The 25,962-nt window shown below is 43.8% G+C and overlaps 1 protein-coding gene across 2 annotated transcripts in view; it reads left to right on the top strand.

Moving 5' to 3' along the window:
* Positions 1-3,404: 3,404 nt before the first annotated feature.
* Positions 3,405-25,962, top strand: part of KANK1 (KN motif and ankyrin repeat domains 1) — a 126,437-nt gene continuing 103,879 nt past the window's right edge. Inside the window, exon 1 of one of the 2 annotated variants that reach the window (XM_088155948.1) lies at positions 3,405-3,492. The gene's annotated coding sequence lies outside the window, so the exon portion shown is untranslated. Of the gene's footprint in view, positions 3,493-13,793; positions 13,881-25,962 lie in introns of those variants that run through there. The other variant, XM_014881761.2, reaches the window with a different exon arrangement.

Here is a 25,962-nt window from a genome sequence, read left to right as displayed (position 1 = left end):
GTCTGATCCCCCTCCTTTCCACACTTTCACAAAGCCATGGGCCATAGCTGGGAACAGGGTTGATACAACCTGCCTCTAAATTTAGCACACAGATCACCTGCACTCAGGTACACTTGCAGCACAGAGAATGCTGATGTGATGTGACCTGAGTAAGCTGGGTGGGATGTCCAACACAACACAGGTTTCAGGCATGGGAAGTTTTAAAATCCAAAAGGATGGGGCCTGAAAATCCATGAGAGCTCTGCCTGAGCCTCTGCACAATTCACTGCAGAAGGGCAGGATGATTTATCTTGTCTTTCTTGTTTTTAACACATGTTCTATGTGTGCATAGGGTTTATCTGTATTGTGAGCAATCTGAAATGTCTGTAAAAGCATACCACAATATTAATCTGGACCAGATCATGGAAAAGTACAGTGCGTATTCTCTCTTCAAAGTATTACTTTTACTTACTTCCAGATATGACACTTATCATTTCCCACTCAGACATGGAGCATCTGGCTTTTTGAAGGAAATAGATGGGTTTGGGCTTTTTTGGGGTGGTAGGGGCTTTTTCCCTAAATGTTTAATAGTCCAGACTTCCTACCTGGCAGAGCAGATCCCAAATAAAAAACACTCCAGAGAGACAGAAAAGCCTGCAAAAGCACCTATTTCCAGCTCAGTTTCGCTTGCTGGTGCTTAGGCAAACACTCACTCCCACAGCCCTAGTGGGAGCTGCACAGGCATCTCTGATGGTGACAAAGCCAGCACCGGTGCCCAGCTGGGAATGAGGGACCTGCTCCTCATGGCTCACACCTGTGAAAGAGTAGCAGCCTTCATCCCCCTTTCTCCTGGAGGCAGTGGCTGGGTTAATTTAGACAGAGACAAGTTTCTCTCTTTGGTGCTTGACAGGGTGGGATTTATGTCCCCTCTGCCAGCCTTCCCTATATGCATGTGCAGGGCAGATGGAGCAGATCGGCAGGTGCTTACTGGCCCTCCTCAGTTTGTGCTGGCCAATACACCCGTCTGCCCCATTTGGCAGACCCCCAGGCTCCCAGTTAGTGCACTCTGCAAGCCCTCTGCAGGGCCAGATAAGCCCCAAGGAGCTGAAGGGTGAACCAAGACCTGCTAGTTTTAATTGCACCTTCAAAGGAAAAAGGCCCATCCACTGCATAACCACACTGAAAGACTTCTGTCATTCTTACCTAGGTAAAGCAACAATTGACTTCTTTATTTAATTTCACTTGTTTCAACTGTCAAGAGCTGGCAGCTCTTGAAAGAAAGGATTAAGTGGGAGAAGTGGAAAGAGTCCTATCTGCTTGCTCTGTAAGCTGCTGCAGTCTGAGTGCTTTCATTCTGTTTGTACAGTTTCTGGTACAACATGGTCCTGACCCAACTATTCGGATGAATAAGCTGATGGTAAGAAGTTCTTTGCTAGTCTGAATATACTTTCTTTTTCGTTGTTAATATAAAAAAATGACAAGTGGTGCTCACTTTATCTCGATTGCTTCTTTCATCCTCCCTTTTTTTAGAGCTGGTAATTCAGCCGTTAAAAAAATAGTCTCTAGATGGGAAGTTAGCAGTCAAAATTAATAACTATTAGCATCTTACAGAGCTGCAGGGCCTCTTTGCAAATTTGGACTGCAATATTTCCAAAAATATGTCGGTTTGAATTAAAATGTACAAAAAATGCTTTTGTTTTTAATAAAAGCTCTGTGGTTTGAGAGGTGGCTTACATCAACGTCATAGCAGCTTTACTTAGAAAAGTACTTGATGTCATTTAATCTCTAAAATGTTTTAATTGCTTCAGAGATTTCAGAAGAAATACTGGAAATTATTTAGATGGAAATGTCACTGAGCCTATTAGCTTTTTATAGAATGAGAAAACCCTAACATTTTTTGTCTACCACTACTTGAGTGTGGTCCACAGGAAACAAAAACAGAGAAATTGTCAAATTTCCTTAATATCCTCCTTGGTCTATTCTGGAATCAATATTCATTGAGAGAAACTTTGGTGGTCTCCATTCACGACCTTCAGGTATCATGTCTGAAAAAAAAATTCTGGAACTATGCAGACCTTCGGGAGAATTAAGCAGGGAAAGGCAGAAGAAAAGCAGAGGAATAACACAGAAAGAAGGAATTGAGAAGGGATCAGAAGATGCCAGCATTTGATAGCACACTACTTGTAAAACCAGAAAAAGCAAGGAGGGATGCACCACAGCCGAGTCCTTTTGCTCTGTGAAGTAACTCACAATAATCACCTTGCAGGGTCCTATATCCGGAGGTGGAAAAGAAAATCAGGTGTTGTTTTCTGTACACTCTTGACTTTGCTGAGTGTCCTGCATGTTGCTTACTCCTGGCCTGTGGATTCTGATTTTTATTTGGGAGGGACTGTCCTGTGAAACCCTTCCTGGCATCATCACAAAGCTTCTGAATCATTTGCTCCTGGAGACATCGGAGCCCTGGGGCAATGGAGATAGCGCTTGAGATAAGAGTGGGAGGAGTGAAAGAAACCACCCATCAATCCATTCCGAATATTCAAACCCTTAAGCGAAAAAATTCAAGGCATACAAAAACAGGAACTACTGTACCCTTTCACAGCTGAGAAGGCTTTAGAGATGGCCTATTCTGGCCTGTAAAAATCAAGGCACAAGCTAAGTGAACTTCTAAGCTGAAGTTCACAAAACAATGCAGAAGGAGCTAATGCCCATTTTGCTCTTCGAAGGTCTTGCCGAGGGCCCCATCCAGCCCAGTGCAGCCGGAGGGCACATCTGCCGAGGCTCCAACATGAAAAAAGCGTTTCACGGGAGAGCCTCTACTCGGGAATCCCAATCCCTTGGCACTGGGCTGTGCACTAACCTTGAACAGGTATCAGATCTGACCCCCTTTTATCGGACCTGCTGGGGCCAACACTTCTTTTGTGGGCTTCGAACCAGTCCCTCCAATCTGCACACATCGCGGACTCCGCTTGGCTTAGCCCCCGGCAGATTTTCTCAAGGATGCTGAACTTCCAGGCGCACTCCCGACGGCAGCCCTGCTCTCCCGGGGAACCGCCGAGCCAGGCTCTTAAACACAGGGCAAGGAAACTCCTCTCTGCTGCTGCCAGCACTCGCACTCCAACTCGCACACCGCCACGCCGTGCCCAGTGCCGTGCCGTGGCGGGGCAGGAGGAGGGCTGGACCCGAGAATGCTCGGGGGCAGGAGGGCTGGACCGAAGGATGCTCGGGGGCAGGAGGGCTGTACCCGAGGACGCTGGGGAGCAGGAGGGCTGTACCCGAGGACGCTCGGGGACAGGCAGGCAGCCGCAGCGCTGGGCCCCGGGCGGGCAGGCGGCCCGAGGCGCCGTGTTGGTTTTGGGCAGCGCGCAGCCGCAGTGCGGCGGCCGCGGGTACAAAGCGGGGCCGGAGCGCTCCGCGGAGTCGCAGCGCGGCGGGCGGGAGGCGGGGGGGGCTGAAGTTGTGCGGGGTCACGGGAACCCCCCCCCCCAGCTCCTCGCCGGGATGCGGAGCCCGGAGGTGAGCGGCGGGGGATGCGATGGGACGGGATGGGGCTGGACGTGGGCTCTCGGGCGAGGGGCGAGCGCAGCGGCGGAGAAGCTGCTGCCGTCGCTCTCGTGGAGAGGAGCAGCGCAGTTCCCCCGGCCCCGGGAGCTCCTGGGTCTGTCGGGAGCGGGGAGCGCTGCCCGCTGGCAGGAAGGCGGCGGTCCCGGCGGACCGGTCTGCGAGCGTGCCGCGAGGAGTTGTTGATCCCCCTGCCCGTTTTGAGGAAAAATGCTGGATTATGGCAAACGCGCGAATCCCGTGCGTGGCCGCTCTCGGGGCGCCCCTGCCCCGCTCCCCGCCCGTCGGGGTCACCCCCCGACCCTGGGGAAAGCGCTGCCAGGTGCGGTGGGAAGCACCTGGGCAGGGGAGAGGAAGGGGTGGAATGGCTCACATGTGAGAGCAGGGCTCACTGCTACTTTGTTTCAATGGAACGTCACTAACTTCTGAGCCTCCACTTCTAAAGGGTGGAGAATCTTTTTTGGGTAGGGGGATGGGACAAGGGGAGGGTCTTGGGCTTTGATGCTCTGTACACGAAAGTGTCTTAACTTTGACTGCTCTTCACGAATCTCAAAAACAAACAAACAAAAAGCCCCAACTCACAAACTCTTAAAGACGTCCTGAAGTGTTTGAAAACAGCCTCAATTTTTCTGAAACACCGTTGTGGGACCCAATAACTTGACACACATTTGCTTGTAAAAACTGATTCAGACGTAATTACAAGTCTCAGTAATGATCGTGACTTTCTTGTGACTGCTTTGTCTCCGAGTAACACATAAGACCAAGCCGAGTTTAACTTTTCTTGTATCGATGTTAGGATCAGGCATATCGTGCTTTTTGTTAAATCAAAGCTCTCAAACACTTAAATAGCAGCAAAGCCCGTTTGGCAGTTCAGTAGCATAATTGACAACCTTGTATCTTGGCAAGCCATAAGAGATACCATGACAATTTGCTGATTAAACATATCGGCTCTATCCTACCCTTTTATTTTACCCCTTCTGTCAGAGTGACTGGGTCTTATTGAAGGTTGCAGACGAACCTGTTGTGAAGGAAGGAAAATATGAGAAAGGTGAGAGGAGGCTGATCAGGTTAAGGTGAATTTTAGAAATGCCAAACTAATTTATTAAGTGTTCATGATGTGTAGAGAAAGCTCTGACGTTTTGTTCAGGTGCTGTTTCAAGTCCTTAGAAGTGCTGCTTGGATCTTCTAGTCCAGGGTCAATTTTCTAAAGGGAGTGGGTGCTGGTATGGTGCAGTGGTGCTGCCTGTCAGGAGTAGGGCTGCACCCATTCCTGCTGCAAGCAGAATCTTTGAAGTCTTGTCTCTCTTCTGTCTGGGAACATCTGCCAGATATTAGTGACTAGGTGAAATGGGATCCCACCCTAAAACTGCCTCCTCAACAGGAGATGAGATATTGTCATATGACGGGACAGCCTGTGTCCTTCCTCCGCTGGTTTTGAGAGAGGTTGCAGCTCTGGTGCCTGAAGGTGTGGGACCCTTCGTGCCCCCCATGGGATGGGCTGTGGAAGCTTGTTGCATTCCATACAATGCTTAGTGTGGGTCACACCAGCGCCAGGGGCAGAGCAGCACAACTCCAGGTTGTGGCAGAGTGCAGCTTGGGCTGAAGGACAGGGGGATACAGGCTCTTGTGTGCCTCAAAATCTGTAGCTTTGCTGACCTGTGTTTAATGGAATTAGGTGTTACATTTAACCCTGTTTCATTTGTCTGGCATCACAGCGTGGTTTGCCCCTTTGTATTGCTAACAGTGTAACTAGAAGGAAATTCATATTATAAAGTGTATTTTAGTGACTCCAGCCTATATGGGAGTCCTTAGTGTCTTAGTTTTTAAATTTGTGCACGCCTGCTTTCCTTTAAGATTGGGCTTTACTTTAAAATTTCACTGGGGAAAGCTTCCTCCATTGATTGAAAACTGAATGTGAACTGGTGTTTAGGTGTCAGTTCAGTGTGCCTTTCAAAAATCCCACCTCCTTGGGAGAGCCAGCGATGGAGGTATTTCTTGTAGCACAAATGATTTCATTTTGAGATGAGCTGGTCCAGTAGCTCCCCTTCAGTATTTGTCTTTTTTCACTCTGGCAATTTTCTCAGGTTAGTAAGCTTCTGGTTCAGCTTGTCGTCTCAATTTCTGCAGTGTGCTGCATGTCTAAATAATAGATGCTGAAAGTGAAATGAAAACGTCCAAATGAAGAGTCAATTTTGCAAATGATGCAGAGCTGTGAAGAACTGTCAGGAATGGGCATCTGATCATGCTTTTAGTTGCTAAAGCATCAGTTGTTAACTGAGGAGAGTTGCAGATTTTCTTGTGGTGTCAGCACCTGTTGAAGTGGTAGGTCATGGAGAAGGGTTTTTTCGCTACTCATTTAGCTAATGGAATTGACTAATGGGCCAAAGGAGGTGTTTCAGGCGTCATTGCTTGTACTGTTTGTCCATCTAAATTGTCCTCTGCACTTTATTTAGAAAAGGAAGAAACATAGAACTTGGAAAGTGGCTTGAAAGCTTGTGTGTGTGTATGTGCACAAGCATGAACTTTATCTAAAATTATTGTGGATTGTGTCGAGATGACAAGTGTTAATCTGATGACTAGGTTTTCATGTTGCAATGATGAGGAGGAGTTCATGTGGAATTGCAACAAGAAGTAGCAATGAACTGCTTCCCAATAATTTATTCCACCTAACTTCTTAAAGATGTAATTTGTAGATGATTTGAAATGCCAGCTGTAATTTTTCACAGAATTTATTTGAGAAGTCTTTTTTTTTAACTGCATAAAAATACCTAAAAATCACATTGTATTTTTATGAACCTTATGTATATAATCATATTTCACAGGCCTTTTTGAAATAAAAGTACTTATGAACATTATTAAATAAGTTCATCTTGACTAGAGATTGATATTTATGGTGAGGTTTATAATGTATTTGAGTCTAGTGGGAAATGATTCATTTTAAGTATCTTAATAGTATCTGCTTGCACGGTTGAATAATTGGCAGTGCTGTAAAAAGGCATTTAAGCATCTCAAGGGAAACTACTTAGGCTTGCCAACTCTGACATTCCACAGTTGTCTCTTGTTCCCATTATAGAGGCTATATATTGAAGGAAAATAACATACAAATTATGACTGTTGCCAGCTATCAAAAGACTGGTACCTGAAGAGAAATAAATACATGTCAGGAATGAAAAATTGGCATAATTTTTTTTTTCAGTTTATATATTTTCCTAGCAGTGTTGTATTGTGAATTATACTTGTAAGGTCTATCTAGCATGTTGTCTAATTCTGAATTCTGCTGTGTATCTTACTTGGGAAACTGTATCTGCAGTCATGACACTAGTGTTGAGACTTGTGGTTAAATTTGAATAGTGATTCAGGCCATGTTTATATTTGTACTTCGCCAAGGGTTCCCTGGCAAACTCCGGATAGCAGAAAGATGTATGTGGTGATAGTCGCTTTTTCACCATTAAGGGTGTACTTGTCCATGATGAGGAAAAAAGAAAAGAGTTTGTAATGTGCTGTAGTGAATACGGGAAATGCTTTCTGAGCTTTGACAGTAATGAGAAAAATTTGTCATTCAGGAAGGGTGGCAAGAGCATCTGATCTCTCTTTTGGGCTGTCACAGGCTCTGGGCTCTTAACCTTGTATTAAGCTCAATGACTAGTTTGGCTAACGCATAACTTAGAAGGCGGCATCCTGTTGGACTTAAAGGACTCCCAGGCTTCCCTTGTCAGTTCATGCCAATTTTTTGTGTCTTTCTGAGCTCAAAAATGTGTTTCTGATTTCTAATTAGAGCTGTACTAAGGAAGGACAGCTGACAATTAAACATGTGTCATGAATGCATGTTTTCAATGTCCCTTTAATTCTTTAGAGATGTGAGTAGACTGAAGACAGAGGAGTCTGACAAGATCAGTTGGAACTTAATTGTGGATAAGCATCGTCAAACTGAGTCTGGTCTTTTCAAAAGCTTAACTGCGGTTCACATACTTTTCTGGTGTATGGGCTCACTGTTGTACACAGGAGCCAAAAGTAGACTCTGATACCTGCCCTGACGGGTTGGGGGTTGTAACTACCTTTCCCTAAAACAAGGCATCTCCAGAAAATGTTCTGGGGAAGGTGATGGTGGGAAGATGTTGGGCGCTGGGGGTGTCCCAGCTTGCCTGGGGCTCAGGGATGGTGCCTGTGTTCCATTCCTCACACAGACAGAGGTGTCTGTGCTGTCCTGGAGCACTGGGATGTTGCTGTGTGGCACACACAGCTCAAGACAAAGAGGTGTCAGTCAGAGAAGGCTCCTACATGTGTAATAAGTCTGTTTTTCCATCTTCTCTGCAGCTGTGTATGCCGTGAGCTACAGACAGCTTTCTGTGGTGTTTGCAGGTGGTTGGCGTCCAGGAGGGCAGTGGGGGCACCTCACCGGGTTCCTTGGACAGATGTTTGTGCCACCACACTTAGGGGACGGATTGGTGGTTTGTGCTGGCCTGGTGATATATTAGGCCTGTTTCATCCTGTGCTAGTGCTCTGAATTTGAGGATGTCCTTCCTGCCTGGAGATGGCCTAAGTTGCAGAAATTCAGAAGGATTTACTATTGAGTTCTTCGCTATCCAAAGGTACCCTTTCCTCCTCCCAGGGACCTTACTTTGTTTACTGGTCTACCACCTTCTGGGCTCAAAGAGTCGAGTGCATTTACATTAAACAGTAGTGCCATGGCAGGAGTGGGTTACACTGCTGCTGAGGTTTCCAGGAAGATGCAAACAGTCAAAATGTTGGTTATTGGACAAGGCACTAGCCTTAGTAAGGCTGCTTTGGGTTGAGAGTTTTCTGTACCAGAGATTTTTATCAAATGTGAGGTACTCATATGCCTAAGACTGATGAGGGTTAATCAATCCTGTATGTCTTGTATGAGTCTGTAATTAGGTAACATTGACTTTTAAACCCTAAGTCCCTGGACCTTTCTTTCCTACTTTTTTCCTACTTCAGGTAGTATTCCTCAGCTTAGCTCCAGATAGGGCTGATACCACACAAATCCTTCCAAATCCACACAAGTCCTTCTCTTGGTCTCACTGAGTTGATAGCCTTTGTAACTGCTATGCACCTCACAATTAGTTTTGTAGCATGTGTGCACACATTTCAGCCTCCTAATTGTATGGCTTGATAACAATTCTTGACATAAGGACAAATACTGATTTAGCTTTTATGCACTGTTCCTTATTTTATGTAATCCACCAGCTCCTTCCAAATAATGTCATTTGGTCTGTTAAAGATTGAACTGTCTTTTTGAAGCTTCTTTCATGATTTGTAAGTATTTCTGATCCCTACCCAATTCTGCAATGTCATTACTGAGGGGGAGGATGCTGCCCAGATTGACTCGGGTAATTTTGCACCATGAATTGCCGAGTGGTGCCAGAAATGTTTGTTTTATTCAGCACCCATACCAGTCTCTACACCTCCTGGCTCTTTCCTGCTGACTCTGCCTGTGCCACAGGGGCTGCAGGTGGGCTGTAAAATCTGTGCCTGGCTGAAAGCAGCGAGCTCTTTTCTTGCACTTTTGCTGACACCTTCTTTCTGTTGGTGCTAATATTAATGTGGCTGTGGGACAAAACAGATTGGAACACTGATCTGTTTGGAAACAAACGTGCCAGAGTACGTCCTTCCCTCCCCTCACCCCCCGCTATTTGATGTGTGCACAGTGTCCCACGGGCTGTGCCAACATAGCATGAGAGGGTGGGAAGCCTCAGCGGTAGTACCGGGATGTGTTGGAAATTAATAGGCATGAAACCACGGTGCTGTGATTGCCTCCCGAGCCTGTGAACAGTTGGAGATCCATGTGATGTGTTTTAAACTTTGGTCCATTAGAAATCTTTCGGCAGATGATGATCAGAAGTGCTGATCATCAAAGCTTTGTGGGTGGGACTGGGAGAGCTCCTTGCCTTGAATTTTCTACTCATCATGCTACCAGCCTGCAACCTGTTAGTCTCAAAGATGAAGAGTTTAGTTTAAATCAATTATCTTCTCCCAGCTATTCCGATCCTTAATTTTTATTATTATTATTATTATTAATTTATTAATTTATCAATTTATTTTTATTTATTATTATTATTGACCACAACTGCTTTCCAAGTTAACGGCTGTAAGTCTTCTCTGAAGTGAGACAGTGTCAGAGGTTGAATGTGTTTGTTTAGGTGCATAAACATGGCTGTGCATGGTGGGGTTTCCATCACACTGTTTTCATTCACTTCATGAGCTGCTAAATGAGAGAAGGCTGGTGCTCATTCTTGAGCTATTTTGGAACAGTTGTGCCAAAAAGCCCCCCAAGGACCTCAGACAATAATGAACTCTCTGCGAAAGATGCTCTTTTCGTCTCTGTCTCAGCATATCGCGATGCAGAGGATCTCCGAGAGTTATACCAAACTAATCTAGTTCGGATAGCGAAATGAAGTGTTTTATGTGGCTCTTCAGTGTTTCTCCAGAGGGAATGTGCCAATAAGGGCAGTGATTCGAGAAAGTAATATTTAGATTTAGACTAGGGAGCCTTTCTATTTATGTAGACACTTTTGAGTGTTTTAAAATTAGAATACAAAAAGTAACAGAGGACAATCAAGATACTTATCTTGAGACAAAAGCACGGGCACTTGATTCATGAATAGTTATTAAAGGAAACAATATTGCAGAATTTTTCTCCCAGTTTCCAGACCTCCAACAGAAATGAAATCAGAAATCAAAACTTCTCAGTTTTGCAGCTTGGTAAACGCAAGTTAAGATTGTGGCTATTTTCTGACCAGTGCTTTGTTATTAACACACCTGTTAGTAAACAGGTTGTACTGTTTAGATTTTTCAGTATCCTTTGCAGTGTTAGTACACTGATACATTAAGACATAATCTACTTCCCTCTGCAGTTCAGTTTTTGGAGGGCTGCACGAGAACAGAGGTTTGTTCCCCCCACCCAGGGTGCGTCTACCTCAATAGATCCAGCAAAAACCTACTAAGAGATGTTTAGTTTAGCTGAATCTTTCTTCAGGGCAGAAACTGGTGTTTCTATCAGGGGTCAATCCTACTGAGGGGGGTTGTTTGTTTGTTTTGTTTTTAAGGAGAGTGCTTTAGTGGGTAGTGACTCATATGTTGGAATCTGACTTTTCACTCCAATTAGCCGCAGATACACCCAGATGTATCTGCTACTCTGCAATAGATAACTTCAGTGTGCATTGTTTACATTTCAGATACCAAACCAGGGTGAAAATCAGGCTGTTCATTCATTGCGACCTGTCATGTAGCTGAGTGTGAGTGCACGTCCCTTCAGGCTCCATTAGCATGAGTTAACTTTGTAATTGGGTTTCTGGGGCAAACAGGGACAGGAAGCAGAAGTAATTTGGCAGGCCAGGCTTAGTTTTTTGTTCTGTGTCGTTTAAGTGCACAAGAGAGCAGAAGTAAAGGATGGGTGCAGAATGGCTGGAGAGATCCTAACAAGGCAGAGGACTGTTGTCAAAACTTGATCTGAATGTTATGGAATATCATGCAGCTTAGCCAAGGTGGGAGTTTACAGCTATACTGAAGCAGAATTTCTATAGCCTCCTGTGATTTTCAGAGCCCTTCTCTTGCTGCTCTGTATTTTCCAGCTCTCTGTCTGGCAGTAGCGCTTTGTCTTGTAGAGTCTAGCAACAGAAAATGGGCTTGCTGAATGAAAAGCAGTTGTTACTACTCAGTTCTGAAACTGCTTCACAATTAACTTAATAGAAAGGTAAGTTTTGAAGTTGCTCTAAACTGTTTGTAATACCTAGTTTTGCACAAACTAATCAAAAAAGAGAGAGGGGGGGAAAGATCCAAACCAACCTGTAAAATGCTTCAGTTCCTGAGCAGGGGAGACAGGTTTTGTTTTTTTCTTTCCATTTTTTTAAGGCACTGAAAGTCATCTGGCTCTTTTCAGGTGCTCAGTCTGGATTTACAGGAACATGATTAGAATTAAGCTGCTTTATGGTGTTTTTTTTTAAAACCACACTTCACATTTTTCAATTAATAACTTCACTTTTTAAACAATAGTCTTTTTCCCAGACTAATCTTAAGACTTAGTAAATGCAATTCAAGAAGAGATTTTTAGCTTAAGTTCCATTCCTTCCTGATATGTGGGGCTGAACTTATTCTTAAACTTTCAAGCTGCTGCTTTTTTTTTCCCCTGATGATGAGCTCTTGAAGGCTTGATGAGCTCTCAGATGAATGCTAGTCTTACTCTGGCATCACTGACCATTTTCTCAACTTACATTTTACCAGAAGCCTGCTCAGGCAGCTTTCTGTGCCTGACAAGTCAGTAACATTTGAAGATGAGATATCATCATCTGCAAGACCAAGGTGAAATCTCTCTGAAACAAAGCGGTGCTGGAAATGATGTAGGCATGATTAGCTGCAGTTTAGGAATCTTGTCAGCATCGTTTAACTGGGCTGGCAAACTTGATGTATGCTTCTTTCTTTGTTTTTGTGGTGTTACCAGCTGCTTTATGCATGGGGGGGGTGGTGGTGGTGGTGGTGTTTTTTTTTTTTGTTTTGTTTTGTTTTTGGTTTTTTTTTTGGTTTTTTTTGAGTAGGCAAGGGTTCCGATGTGTGTAGTGGAAGTTGCCTTGGTCCTGATCCCATCTGTGATTTAGCACTGGGTCTTTGTCTCCTTTGTGTTTTTACTGCGGTTTCTCATCCCATCACTACTGCTGCTTGTGCCCACTGTCAGGTTTTTAAGCAATGTTGCAGGGTCACATCGACGAAAATACTAATGTCTGCCGGGAGCCTCCTCAGTGAGGAAATTTAAGGAAAACAAACCTCTCTTTGTATCCATGCACACATCATGACTGTCACGAGTTGTGCGGGAGGCGTGCTAAGGAGATGGGTGCTCACCCAGGCTCCAGCCGGAGTGGGAGGTGCACCTCCTGGCAGGCTGCTGCTCCAGACAGATAGGCTGTGCTCCATCACTTAGTGGTAGGACTGGGATGTGGGGATCAAGAAAAGGTGGTAGAAATAAAATGGAGTTGTTCAAGAATCTTTAAATAAGCAGTTGACAGAATATTGTTCACATTGTTTTGGTGTTGGCTGAAGTACACTTGAGAGAGTTTCAGGGCTGTTGTTACCTGTAGCAATTCCATCTTTTGTTAGCCTGGGGGAGGGAAGGTTTGTGCATGTACAGCTGAATATTAAATTTCTGGCTCGGGAAGTGTTAAGTGCATGGACTTATTAGTCTTAATGCTGGTATATTTTTCATGCCAGCAACTAGCCAAAAATACAGGAGAGCCTGCAGTTTGTTTTAGCTGGTGGAGATTAATGACAGTTTTATTGCAAAGCTACATTTGAAGTTTTGTTTCCACAAGCACAGGGTGACTGGGACAGGAAGGGACCTTTGTTGGTTTGCAAGCTGCAGCTGAGCCTTTTGACCCTTCTACAGATCGTCCCTCCCCCTAAAAGGAGCCCTACAACTCCTCAGCAACCCCAGCTGCCTCTTGGTCTTCTTGTGTTGTTCCCCTGGTACCCCCTCCCACCCCTCTCTCCCGGGCAGCAAAGCCCCCTGGCTCCTAGTCCACATTGTTCACATTCCCGAGCTCTTCGTGCACACAGCGGGATGAGGGAGGCAGCTAAGCTGGTCCTCTGCTCTGGCGAGGAAACCACTGTTGTGAAAGCAGCCTGCCTGCTCCTGTCCTCCCTTTTTATCCATCAGAGCCCCCCTGCCCACATAGCTCACATTCCTGAGCCACATTTCATTTGGGATGGTGTTTTGCTTTGCAGGCTGTTACTGCTTGGGCAAAAAGTTGTCTTGTAGCTACATCTTCATGGAAGAGCAGCAGTTTATGTCCCCCAGTTTAACATGCGTGGTGGCTGTTCTGGGTGGTTCAAGGTCTATTTGGGGACTGCAAGTGAGTGAGATGGCAGATGGATGCAGCAGTGAGGAGAGTGTGCAGTCACGGACCAGAGGTTTGGCTGTGCATGGGCTGAAGGAGAATGTTGGGGTCCTGGAGGATACACCACTGGAGCTGGTGTCTGTGACCATTGTGAAGGGAGGAAGTTTCATTGTAATTTCAGTTAGAAGACTTTTCCTCCCCACCTTTTCCTCCAAGCAACTTGCTAATTTGCATCACAAAAGTGGGCCAGGGTTGTCTCCGTACTGTGTTTCAGAAAGTAACAATTGTCTTCAAGTCTGAGTGAAAATGAGACAATTTATGGGTTGCTTTATGCATACTGGTTCATTCAAATACAGCTGTTAATTAAACTGCCTAATATTCTTTTACCACAATGTCCAGTTACAGCTAATCTTTCATCTGTGCTGAGATAGTCTCGTTGCAAGGAGGAGGATTGTCTGGCCTGTGATGCTGGTGTTGCCCTGTGGAAGAACCAGCTGGGTATGTAAGGCACTTTCCTGCACATCTTGTCTTCAGAAACTGGGCTGTTTCCCATGTCTTACTACTGCTAAGCCAGAGATTCTTTGAGGAAATAAAAAATAGCAATAATGTATTTATACACATCTAGGAGCACTAAATTTTCTGTCAGCCAACAGCCATTTTGTATTTATATTAAAGCTTAGTGAAACTGGCCTTGTTGGAGATGGAGCATCTCATCACTTTGATTTCAGTGCAGAAATTGTCAAGCCACGAGGCTGCCCTGACATTCCTGCATAAAGTTGCTGTAAATGTGTGTGTGACCAGTGTGTATGTACTATAGATCAGAAGCAGTAGTTACTCCCTATGTATTTTTTTCTTTATTAACCCCTGGATCTTTGTCTGAAACCCAGAGTATTACAGAGACTGCAGGAGGGGCCAGAGTAAGGGATGGAGTCTGTATTCTTTATTGCCTCAAGATTAATTTTTGTGCTGTGTTGCAAAATCATCCTGTTTAATGCTCTTGCTCTGAATGGAAAAGCCTTTTGTGGCGGGCTAAACTTTGGAAAAGCATTAGGCCCAAGGAGGAACATTTTCCTTCCTTTGTCAGTAAAATCTTCCCTTGGACCAGTGCTTGAATGGTTAGGTTGGGCTGTGTTTGGCCTGTCAAAATTCAGATATTTTTTTGCCAAAACTGAGGTAAGCTCCAAATAGAACTTAACATGTGTTCTCTCTCAACGAATTACTCACATAAAAGCACTTGCTAAACCATGTCTAGACTGCAAAGACCTGGATTTGACTGAATCTAATTAAAGCAATGGTGGCTTTCAGGTACAGATTTAACTGCAATATGTTATCCTGGCTTTTGCAAGAAAGAGGCTGACCATGGCCAAGGTGGTTTTGACTTGAATACAGAGGTAAATTCAAGTCAAATACCTGAAAATGGTACTTCTGCCCACCGGCTCAGCCTGCCACACAGAGAACATCACATGCCCAGAGCAGGATAGCCCAAGCAGTTCATGGCAATATGGGTTTCAACACAGTCTTCTCAGAAAAACTGAAATCAACTTCCTGCTGGTTTTGGAGAATGAGGTGAATAATTCTGAGATTTACCAGAAAGTTTCTGACTGCATTGCAGAGATATGAAGAGACTGAAAATATCCCTGCTAGAAATACTGGTTTTGATACTGGAGGTTAAACATGTTCAATGCACAGCTCTAACTAGTCTGTGCTGGCGAGCCACATTCATGACTAAGCTTGTGAGTTCATTGCCCATCTGTGCCCATTGCCTCATCTTAACTCAGGTTGATTACCAGCTGCCTATTGATTAAGAGGGATTAGGGGAGTCATGGATGTCTAACACAGCTGGTTCTTCCACCTCTGAGTACTTACTGAGTGGAAGTTGTGGTGTTGCCCATGAATCCCTCCCTGGAGATGTTCAGGGTAGGTTTTACTGGAGTACAAAGAACCATAATGTAACTCCTGGCTTCTGGTAGTTTTACCTCGTGGCCTTGAACATTTGCCCAGACATGTCTGTGAAGCATCTTGGCTGTTCTCATGCTTTTGCTATTCCTCTGTCTCAACTCTCCGGACTCCTTTTATTTCCTGTAGCTTTTCTATCTAGTGCACACTTTGTTCAGTGCCCATCAAGTCATGCCTGCTCTTTCTCTTTCACCCTGCTCCTGAATGCTTGCTCTGTTCAATCAAAGTCTCTAAGACAATACAGAAAAGGGGTGGGGGGGTCACCAAGAAGAAAATGGAAGAAATAAAAGGGAGAAGTGAAAGAGCTGTCTCTGACAGAATTCAGGCTCCTCTGTCTAATCTGACAAGTATAACTTTTTCTTGAGAAACTGTCCTTTGCTTCACATTTTCAGCCTGTCATCAGATTTCTGCTAGTTTTGAACTTTGTCTCATGGGGCTGTTGCAGGAGCAGGAGTAATGAGCCAGTAGTGCAATTCCTTTTCTTGTCGTTGGAAGTGAGGGGAGGGAAGACACAGCTGCCTCTCACTGTAACACAGCAGCAGTGGGTGACTGCCATGACTTTTATGGCTGTTGCAGTCTTACAAAATGTTCTAGTTTGGAAATTAAAAAAGATATACTGGACTGTTCTTGGTACCAGGTTCAAGACTCAGCATTGCAAAGAAAGTTTGTGTAGCTAATAAAAGGTATTCATACTACTTCTTGGCAGTGTGCAGAGAGAACTTTTTCTGGTAAGGAATGTTGGCATGACCTTGTCTTGTCCCTGAGTGTCTAAGAACTTGCATTTTTTTCTTCCTCTCAGCAAATACAGCCTGGGATAAACCACATAGTGGCCAGGGGTCACGGCACAAATGCTTAAAGTGCCACGCTTGCTTTAGTGAGCACTCTTGTTTGCATCTAGGTCGAGGGGGCTGTGGATTAGCCCCCTCACTGCCTTCTGGTCTGACCATGGGCTGTAACCAGCTGTGCCTGTGGTACAGAGCATGTACTTGCTCTTTTAAGCTCTTCCTGCTTGCTGCAGGAATCTGCTGTTTTCTTAGATGTGGACACTCTTCTAGGCTAATTTATAGATATATATATATATATATATATATATATATTTTTTTTTTTACAGATCTCCTGATTTCCTTTCAATGTTAAAATACTAATTCACAGCTAGTTGTTACAGGACTGCATATATTCTGGGTCAGGAATAGCCCAGCCTGTGTTGGAACTCTTCCTATATGAATTATGTTTTGCTACTGTGGAAAGATGGCTCTTGTGCTGTGTGATTGATTTGTAATTCATCTTGGATGGCCCAGTCAGGACTCAAACTGGATGGTGCTGATGGATGAGGTGATTAGTGCTGATGTTGAAGATGGAGTTACAGGCAAAGAGGTTCCTAGCTCCATGGCTGCTTACCATGAAAAAAGGGGAAGTGTTTGTCCTGCTATACTGACATGCTGAGCTTCTCTCTGATCTAGAAAGTCTCTGTTAGACCCGTTCACTTCCTTGATGCCTTCTCGAAAACTTCATTTTACATCATGATTTTAAATTTTTTTTGTTCCAAAATGAAGGAAAACCCTCCTTACTTTTGTCTTGCTTTCTATTGGAAGTGACAGAAATTGCATCAGAGCCTGGATGGGGTTTTTGTAGCTGAGTTTATATTCCCTAAGGCTCTGTCATTTATCAGCCCTTGTTCATGGTGGAAGTTGCAGGTCATTGAGATATTTTAACTCCTGACCTAATAGCATGTGAGTGTTTGCTGTTGCCCAGTTTGCTCAATTCCCTGTTTGGTCAGCAGCTGGGAGCTGCTGGGGCTCGGCTGGCCATGGCTGCAGGTCGCACACGGACTTGTGCGCTTGCTGCTGGCATTAGCCTGGCCAGGGTGGCGCCGGGCTGAGCCGGGGGCTGCAGAGTTAAAATGGTTAAAATGCTGCCGGTGCTGGGCAGGGCTGGGCGGCACAGTCCGCCCATCTTAGGGCCAGAAGGGTGATGAGAGTGCAGGGCTCCGGCAGTGGGAGCCGAGCCGGCTGAGCCTGCGGTGCGAGCTGCAGAGCAGTGCGGTCCTCGTACCTGTTTGTTTGCTGAAGTGTATTTATAAACAGCCTTTCCCACTTTCTTTGTAGGTCTTTCCTTGGCGCTCCTTTTAACCCAGATTTGCCTTCAGCTTGCCAGTTACTTATAACTCCTAATTCCGGTTTAATGACTTTTTTGTGTCTGGGGATTGTACTTTATTTGCATCACAACAGAGCCCTGTGAAAGGCTTGCAGTAATGTCAGCTCTGGATCTGGTGTTAGGCAGTTCAAAGTGCCAGGCAGGAGTTTTATCAAGTTGGTCCCTTTGTGCTGCGAAGTTTGAAGATACTGATCTAGTTGGAAATAGGCAGGTGGCAGGTCAAGCAGCACATCTGAGACTGCCTGTCGAGAAAACTTGTTTTAATGAGAAAGAATAGAAAAGTAAGGAGTCTGTTACAAGGAGAGATTTCAGAAGTTCAGTTCTACAGCATCTCTAGTAAAAGTAAGTTAATAAATACCAAGATACCAAAAGCATCTCAAGGGTTAGTCAGTCTCTTTTATTTTGTGTATTATGGCCTATTGGTTTGATGAGATTGTAGAACCAATTTCTCAAAGACTGGCAATAAAACACATCAGTTAAAATGAGGCTGCAGATTAGAAGAAATTATTTCGTTCTGTGGACTGTTTCTTTCAACACCTTGGATTAATAATGTTTGGGTTTTGTTGGTGGTTTTTTTTTTTTAAGAGTTCATCATACCAGAACTATGTAGCAAAATATGCTTCTAATCTGCATCCCCCCAAGCTGCATTTCTTTTTAATTGCCAAATGTTCTATTTGCCAATAGAAACACGGAAAAATATTAGTAACTGAGAGACTATCTGATGAACAATGTTGAAAGAAGTCTGCTAGCATCAGGGCTCTTTTTTATGGTTACAAGTAACTGTGAGTACTTCGTTTTAGTAGGAAAAAAAGGAGATAACTACTAAACCTCAGCTCTGCCTTCATTTTTCCCAGCTGCTGTCTCAGATCTTTCTTAAGCTTATTATTTTGTTTTCTTCTCATTTAACTCGGGCCCAAAGGTTTCGAATGGGTCATTGCGTTTGGAAATTATTCAGTTTCTAAGCATCCTTTGGAGAGCAAAGCAAAAAAAGCCAGAAACAAAAAACTCCTCTTAACACACAACACCCCCAGCTGTAGTACATCCAACAAGTTTTGCAATACTTCAGTACTGCCAAAGCGTCCTACAATTGCTTGCTTTCTGTTTGGTGAGTTTTGATGGATCCCTGTTCTGTTAGCTTGCTTCAGATAGGTAGCAAGAGAAGGAATTGTCTTTCCAGAAGGAACTTCTCACATGCTGTGAATGCAAATAGACCGTTTGCTCTCCTCCCACCACCTAAATCTTTCCTCCCAGGCTTTGTGGGATTTAGTGCCAGCTCACAACACAAGTGTGACAGCTGGTTGGTGTCCAAAGTCCTTTTTGTTGTTTCAGCTTTAATCAGGAAATGATTTGTCAGAGGATCAAAGCGCTCTTGGGTGAATTAACTTTTTTTTGCCGAACTGTGGGTTTGATGCATATGTAAATATGGTGTGATATTTATTGGGACAGAGTGATCCTTGCACAGGAGTGATTTTTGGCTATAACCCAAATAAAACTGGGGTTGACACTGCTAATTTTGCAGAGCAGCCTGCATGGACTGTTAGAGATCACATTTGGAAATCAGATCAGGTGTGCCAGTAAGTTACATGCGTGTGGCAAAAGGTCTCTTAGCTCATCTCCTGATAGAATTCTGAAAGAGCAAACAAGCTTCCAGCGTCCACAGTGGCTTCTCTCTTTGCCTCCTCTTCTGCCTCTGTTTCTGAAAAAACAGCTGCATGTCGCTTGGCACTGCATTGGGCTTTGGAGACTCTAGTGACACTGTGGAGATGTGACTTCACCTGTGCCCTGCTCTCAGGGCTTCTGGGAATGGCAGAGTTTACAGGTGCTCATTGTGCCACGCAAAATGTAACAAAGTAAGACCCCCTAGGCAGGACTTGGTGGTGTTGACAGCTTGTGTGTCTGTGTGTTTGCAAATATTTTATTGGAAATGCCATGCTGTGGGAGTAGAGTGAGAGAAGGGGTGAGATCCTCTGCCTGGGATTCCTTTGTTCCCTGGAACACAGGTAGGGTCTGTTCTTGGGACAGGTGTGTACATGTCTGTGCAGGTGCCAGTGCTGGTGGGAGAAGCATGAGCTGCAGGCACAGGTGGAGGTGGTCTTCAGCTAGGCAATGTGTTCTGTGAGGAAATAAAGCTGAGTTGTGTTGTGTTGATGCCTGAGGAGAAGGTGGGGGGGAGGAGGTCAAGGTGCAAGGCAGTGAGGTAGTGGCTGGGTAACATCACTTTTTAGAAGCTGTTACAAGAAAGCTTCTTGGGGGTGAGGGGTGGTGATTGCTTTTGTCTCTGAGAGCACACGTCTCTAGATGACTATTTGAGACAGCAGTCCCATTATGAAGGATGGACACATTCCCTTCAATATTTAGGAACACGTTGGGTGGGGTTTTTTTTTCTATAAAAATTGTATTTGGGTGATATGTACCCCAAACCGAAGAACACATTTTTTTCTCTGCTCTCTGATTTGAAGTACCATGTTTCTCAGTCACCCTAAAATAATTCCACACCCTGTAGGTGCACACATACCCTCTCTGGGCAGAAAGGCCAGGCCCTGCTCTCCAGAAACAAACTGATGATGCATTGCATGGTGGCTCACCTGCCAGTATCTGTCAGGTGTCTGGAGCTATCTCACCTGACACTTCTTCGTGACTGCATATGGAAGGAGAGGAAGGCATGGAAATCTGCAGTGGAAAACCCTGCTTTGCTGCCTTCAGTGCCTTTGGGGATGTGAAAGGCTTGTGCTGCAGCACTGTGTAGCTTGAAGGAGGGGGTTTGTGCTCTGGAGAGGGGAGAAGAAAATTGGTGGTACATAGTGAACTCTGGGCTGTTGGGTTCATGTTTGTCTGGTACACCTGAGGGCAAAATGGAAAGAAATGCATGGTGTCAGGATGCCTGATGGATGTGAGAAGAGTTGGATTGAGGCACACAGAAAAGACATAAAGTGAGATGTTAATCAGTAACAAGCTGAGTCATCTTGCAACAGCTTGCAATGCCAAGTAGAGATGTACACAGCATGAAAGGAAGGAATGTGCACAAGTGTGTTTATTCCAAGTACGGTAGGACTTGCCCTCATTCTTACATTCAAAAACATTTTATTGCTTTTGAGAAGAAGTAACAGAATGTAGTAGGAAATGTGTCCCTATGCCTTTTGTCCTCTGTAATATTCTTCAGATGGAATAGCCTTGGTGTGAAGTGCCTGGTAATCAACCAGAGCTGCTTACTCAGGCTGGGTTCTGGACATCAGTGCTCTTGATCCTACCTGCTTCATCTCCAGGGTCTTCTAAATGACCTCTTCCTGATTTCTTCTCCAAAGAAGGGCTTCAAGCTCTTCCTCCAGGAGAGGAGCTTGAAGAGAGAGGCTCATTAACCTGGAATGATGTGTCTTATAATTACGATACCTACTTTAAAAGGAAAGAAAGCAAAACAAATAGTATTCTTGTTGTTTTCCCAGCACAAGATCTGGTTTGTTTCAAGGAAGTATCTGGTCCTTGACATTTTCATTTTCTTACTATTGGCTCTGAATTGCTCACCTGAGACTGAGCTGCAGGTGTCTTCAGGTTCAAACGAAGTAGATCAATCTTGCTTCTCAGATTTCAATGAAATTAGTGTGCTGTTAGACCAGAAACTATAATTTATTTTTTTTTCAGCGGGGAGATAGGTGGCTGAAATTGCTTTGTGGGTGGGTAGAAAGAAAAGGATGGGGACAAAGGGATGAAAAATTTGTGTAAGAAAACACAGCTAGCTAGGCTGCGCATCTCCAGTGCATTGAGCTCTGTGTATCTAGAAGGTGATAACACACAGAAAAAAAATATTTCCATTGCCTGTGTTTGTCCTGTTGGCCTGTTGCCCAGTTGTATTCATGCAGTTGTGAAGATGTGGTCTTGGTGTTCCTGCTTCAATCTGGGTAAAGCAAAGACGAAGAGAAGTAGTGCTGGGAGATACTAGTGTAACTGGAAAAGGGCAATGAGATTAGAGCTACTTTGGGTGTGGCACAAGTTTATAGTTTGTCCTTCCTCATTAAAAAAAAGAAACTCAAAATATTCATTCAAATAACTTCATGGATTTTTGTCCTAGCTAAAATGAGGGACATCTGTCATAAATGGAATGGAAAGGAGAAACGTATGTTGGATTACTGAGTCTTTGTTCAGGTAGGTGGATGTTTTATTTACATTTTTAATGATTGTGGTGTCCCATTGCCGCTCCAATAAGCTACAGCTGAGTGCAGATGTTTCAGAGAATACTTGACTTCTGGATGTGTCTGCCTAATGGCAGCCCAGAGTTTTGACTTTTCCTATTAGAACTTTTATTATTTGTATTGTGATAGTACTAACAGAGCAGTCTTTGCAGATTGCCTGAGATCCATGGTGTGAAAAGTGTGCTAACTCTTTGTGGAGTGTTTTTCCATTGTTTTTTTCTGTGTGACTCATCTCTTGTTTTGGTCCTATATCCAAGAAGCTTTTTTTAGCCTTTGATCCAAGATAACTGACACTTAAAACAACAGTCTTGCTTCCTTGGTTTTAAAGTGCCTTAGCTACCCATGTCTTAAACTGGCATGTCACTTGCAACTGCATTCTGGTCCTGCCCTTACAGCAAGGCATCTCTACCCTGTTGCAACTTGTTCAGAAATAGTTTATTTGAAGGAAACTTGTTCAACTAAGAGAGATGAGATCTCGTCTCATTATACGTGTGAAAGCATCTATGCCTTTGGCATGCTGACCTCCCACCAGACTCACTGTGCAGGGTAACTTGGTGCCCTGAAAATTAGTCAGGCAAGCACGATGGTTATTTTCTTTAACTTTTCCTCGCTGCTGATAGAGAAAATATTGAGATGGTTGTGTCTTTTGAATGGCTTTTTTTTGAAAAAATGAAGCCCGTTCTTAAAATGCTATCAAGTGCTTATTCCTAGATAAGCAGGGACTTTTCAGCTAGCTGCTTTGCAATACCTAGGTGAGGAAGAATTAATTAGCAATCTTCTTGCTAGGGGGTGTCCTCTTTCACTGTTCTTAGATTGCAAAGGGTAAGAATGAGAAAAAAACCCGCCTGATTATCTCTTTTCGTGATTTGATGCTGGCCCACCCGAGACAGCTTGTGCCGAGAATTTTGGATAGAGTTCAGTTAAAGTTTCCACCAGAGAGGGCCTGGGTGCTGCCATTCCCACCTTACACATTTTGCCTGTCCTTTGCATGGTGCAGCCCTGTCGCTCACTGCTGGGACGTGTTGGGGACAAAGGGCATGACTGCTGCAGTATGAAGGGTGACAATCAGCATTGTCACTGCAGGCTGCGGCTTTGCTTGTGCCCACGGGGTTTCACCAAGGAGTGACTGTGGCTCAAGGGCTAAGAAACCCAACATTTTCTCCAAGCCCTCTTTCTCTCTGTGTAGGATTTCGCTGTTACAGCAAGAAGTCGCCTTTTCCTTGGCTTCATTTTGTTCACTAAACATTGCTCTAAGAAAGCAAGACTTTAATTAGTGTTTTGATGAGCATGGATATTTGTTGATAATAAAACGTGAAAGTAAATATGTCAGCCTTTTTCCACCTACACAGGAAAAATGAAGTTTCTGCAACTACCTTTGGGAAAATAACTTTTCACTTATGGTTGTGGTTGAAGCTGTTTTGTGGCAGAGTACCTTTGCGTTTATCTACACGTTCCCCCCACCTTTTGCTCCCTGAAACTTGTTGGTACTCGTGTTGCAGGAGGTTTTTTTGTTTATAGTACGGCTATATTAGCATAGCAGGGTACAGGCTACTGCTCTTGACCCCTGGGGTTTCTGCGAAGGTCACAATGGAGGGGCTGGAATTCCTGCCTTAATTACATTGCAGCAGAATATCCGTGCTGGTTTTCCCAAAAGATTAACAGAATAATACTGCACTGCTTTGAAATGTGATCTCAGAGCATCCAGCTCTCAGGACAGCTTCTTTCATGTTTAACACATGCATGGATTTTGTGTATTTTAAAATGACTAATTACTGCTCCTTGGAGTAAAATGTGAATGGTAGTTTATCACACTGGTTGTTTGCTATTGCTTTTGTCTTTCTTACCAGAAGCCTTCCGTGCTCTCCTGTGTAATAGCAGTGAAGAGAAAGACTGTTTTCCTGGTAATATTTTGAAGTAGCTAAACTGCACCAGTTTATGCAGTTGCTGTAATGTATGGTAAGGTACATCTCTATGGATTTGAAAAATAAATATACAAAAAAATGCCCAGTGGTTAGGCTTGATAGACTGCAAAGATGTCTGAAGAATTGCAGTGAAACTGAAAGCACAGATGTTGCTGTTCTAGGACTTTGGGGAAAGCATGCTGGAGAGAACTGTGTGCCTTTCACTCCTTATATATAGCTTGGCTCCTGGAGCAAGTAGATTATTGGCTCCAATCCAGCTATACTGTGGTATCAAAGTATCTGCTCCTTTGTGAGCAAATGGTTTATTGGCGGTGGGCCCTGCCATGGTCACAGAGCAGGGACGTTTTGTAGGTGCCCCGGTTTCATACAGTTTCTTTGGTTTTCTCCATGCTCTTGGTCTGGGGTGGTGCTGGAGTACCTCAAGATGATTTGCCTTTGTCTTAACTTCTGTGTACTAAGAGCACTTCCAAACTAGACTGCACCTCCAGAGAAAATATGAACATATATTTTAACTGCTTTTACTGTTTTTTACTGCTTTTACTGCTGTTTTCCCCCAAAGCAGTATAGTCTCCAATCGTTTTGGAAGTAGTCTCTCTTTTAATAATGATACAAGGCTCTCTTTCCTTCTTTCTCTCAGAACTTAAGTACTGAGAAGCAAGACTGGAACACTTGTTTATGCACCTGAGTTACCCCTCCTCCCTTTTACCCCAAATTCTCGTGTGCATACAGACAGGCTATACATGACAACATTTTTTTGGAAGCCTGCAATAATACTGTTTTCTTTCTGTCACTGCTGATGAAAGTGCCATGAAGACACTCGCTGCAGGGCAGAGCAGGGAGGTGTTCATGTTTCTAGTGCGTACTCCAGATGTTTATGCAATGTGCCTAAGCTTGCTGTGGAATACAAAATATTTGTGAAAAGCCCCCAGGTCTATCCATGGATAAGCTATTTGTCCAGGTTTTCTGAACAAAGCAGGAGAGAGAGCTTAACTGACAAGCCCTAATTAACTCTGTTCTCTAGCAGCTCTTTCCCAGGAGAATGACTTGGGGACGGCTGTTACCAAACTACTTTGAAACTGGAATCTTAAAACTATAATGTTGACTTTTCCCTTTATTTGTGTTTACTGGAATAGCAAATACTGAAACAGACTGGAGAAATTCCTGCTCTTGAACAGTGGTAATTAAATGACTGCAACCAACATTTGATGCAAACTCAGATCTTTGTTCTGTTTCCTCTCTTGCCACTTTTGTTTGACTTAAAGCATTTTCATTGCATACCTCAGATCTTTTGGATCGATACTTTAGGTAAGGCTTAGGATGATCGCTCTGTCATCTTTTAATTCTTTTTTAGTTTATGTAGAAGAGGGAGATAATATTCAAAATAAAGCCGTCCACGTTTTTCACACGTGTGTAAGAAAGTACAGGTTTTGCATTCTGTCTAAACCATTGTTTACAAAAACATTTAAAACTTACAAAAAATCTCTAGCAAGTTCTGGTTATATAGTCAAAATAAATTAACACTGACCAATTTTCATATCTTGAGATTTCAAATACATGTGGAAAACATTGCCCTGAAATTTACTTTCTATGAGGTTACTGTGGCAACTTGTATTCTCTGACATTCATGGATATCCCGAATAAAAGGAAAACACATTTTTGATACTACAAAATCTTGACTTAAAATATCAAGACGTGCTTCTCTGTGTGCATTACTATGATTTCCAAAGTTTTGGAAGTATATAATGATGAACAAGAGGTGCAGGGAGCTGGACTGCTTGAAAAGCAAAGCAGAAGAATGATTGTAGAATTGTTCATGTATCTTTGCTGGAACAGTGTTCCAGATACATGCATTATCTCTAATACCTGGGGAATTAGCTGAAATGAATACCTTGTATTCCACATGTATTTGTGGCAAGCACCAAACAGTGAAATGGGCTGAATCAAGAATGCTGGAAGTTCCATTGTAGCAAAGGGTTAGTCACATCACTTGCCAGGAACAGCAACATGTAGATGTTGATATGAAATTAAGTTCAGGGGCAATTGGGTTCAGAACAGCTATGGATATTGCTGCATCTCACCTGGTCAGGAGTGCAGCTTGGTCTTGATTTTGAGGAATCTTATAGCTAAGTTTTGAGAGCTTAGCTAGGGAAGACTATTATTTGACACGTGTGTGCTGTTCATCTGTCTCGTGAACAGCATTTTCTCTTGCTTTAGAAAGAATTGCATTTTGTGTTGTTAGCCTTACAAATACTGAAAGCCTCAAAAGTACTGAAAATGTATATTTCACAGCTCCAACTGTGAATATTGGCTTGTAGTTTTTAATTTTTCTTATGGTTCTGCCGCCCAAAACTTGAATGCTGCTTT

This window comes from Sturnus vulgaris, chromosome Z (assembly GCF_052056855.1).
Source record: "Sturnus vulgaris isolate bStuVul1 chromosome Z, bStuVul1.hap1, whole genome shotgun sequence".
Lineage (NCBI taxonomy): Eukaryota > Metazoa > Chordata > Aves > Passeriformes > Sturnidae > Sturnus > Sturnus vulgaris.
Note: the sequence above shows the minus strand (reverse complement) of the source record. Positions and strands in the feature narration are given on the sequence as shown.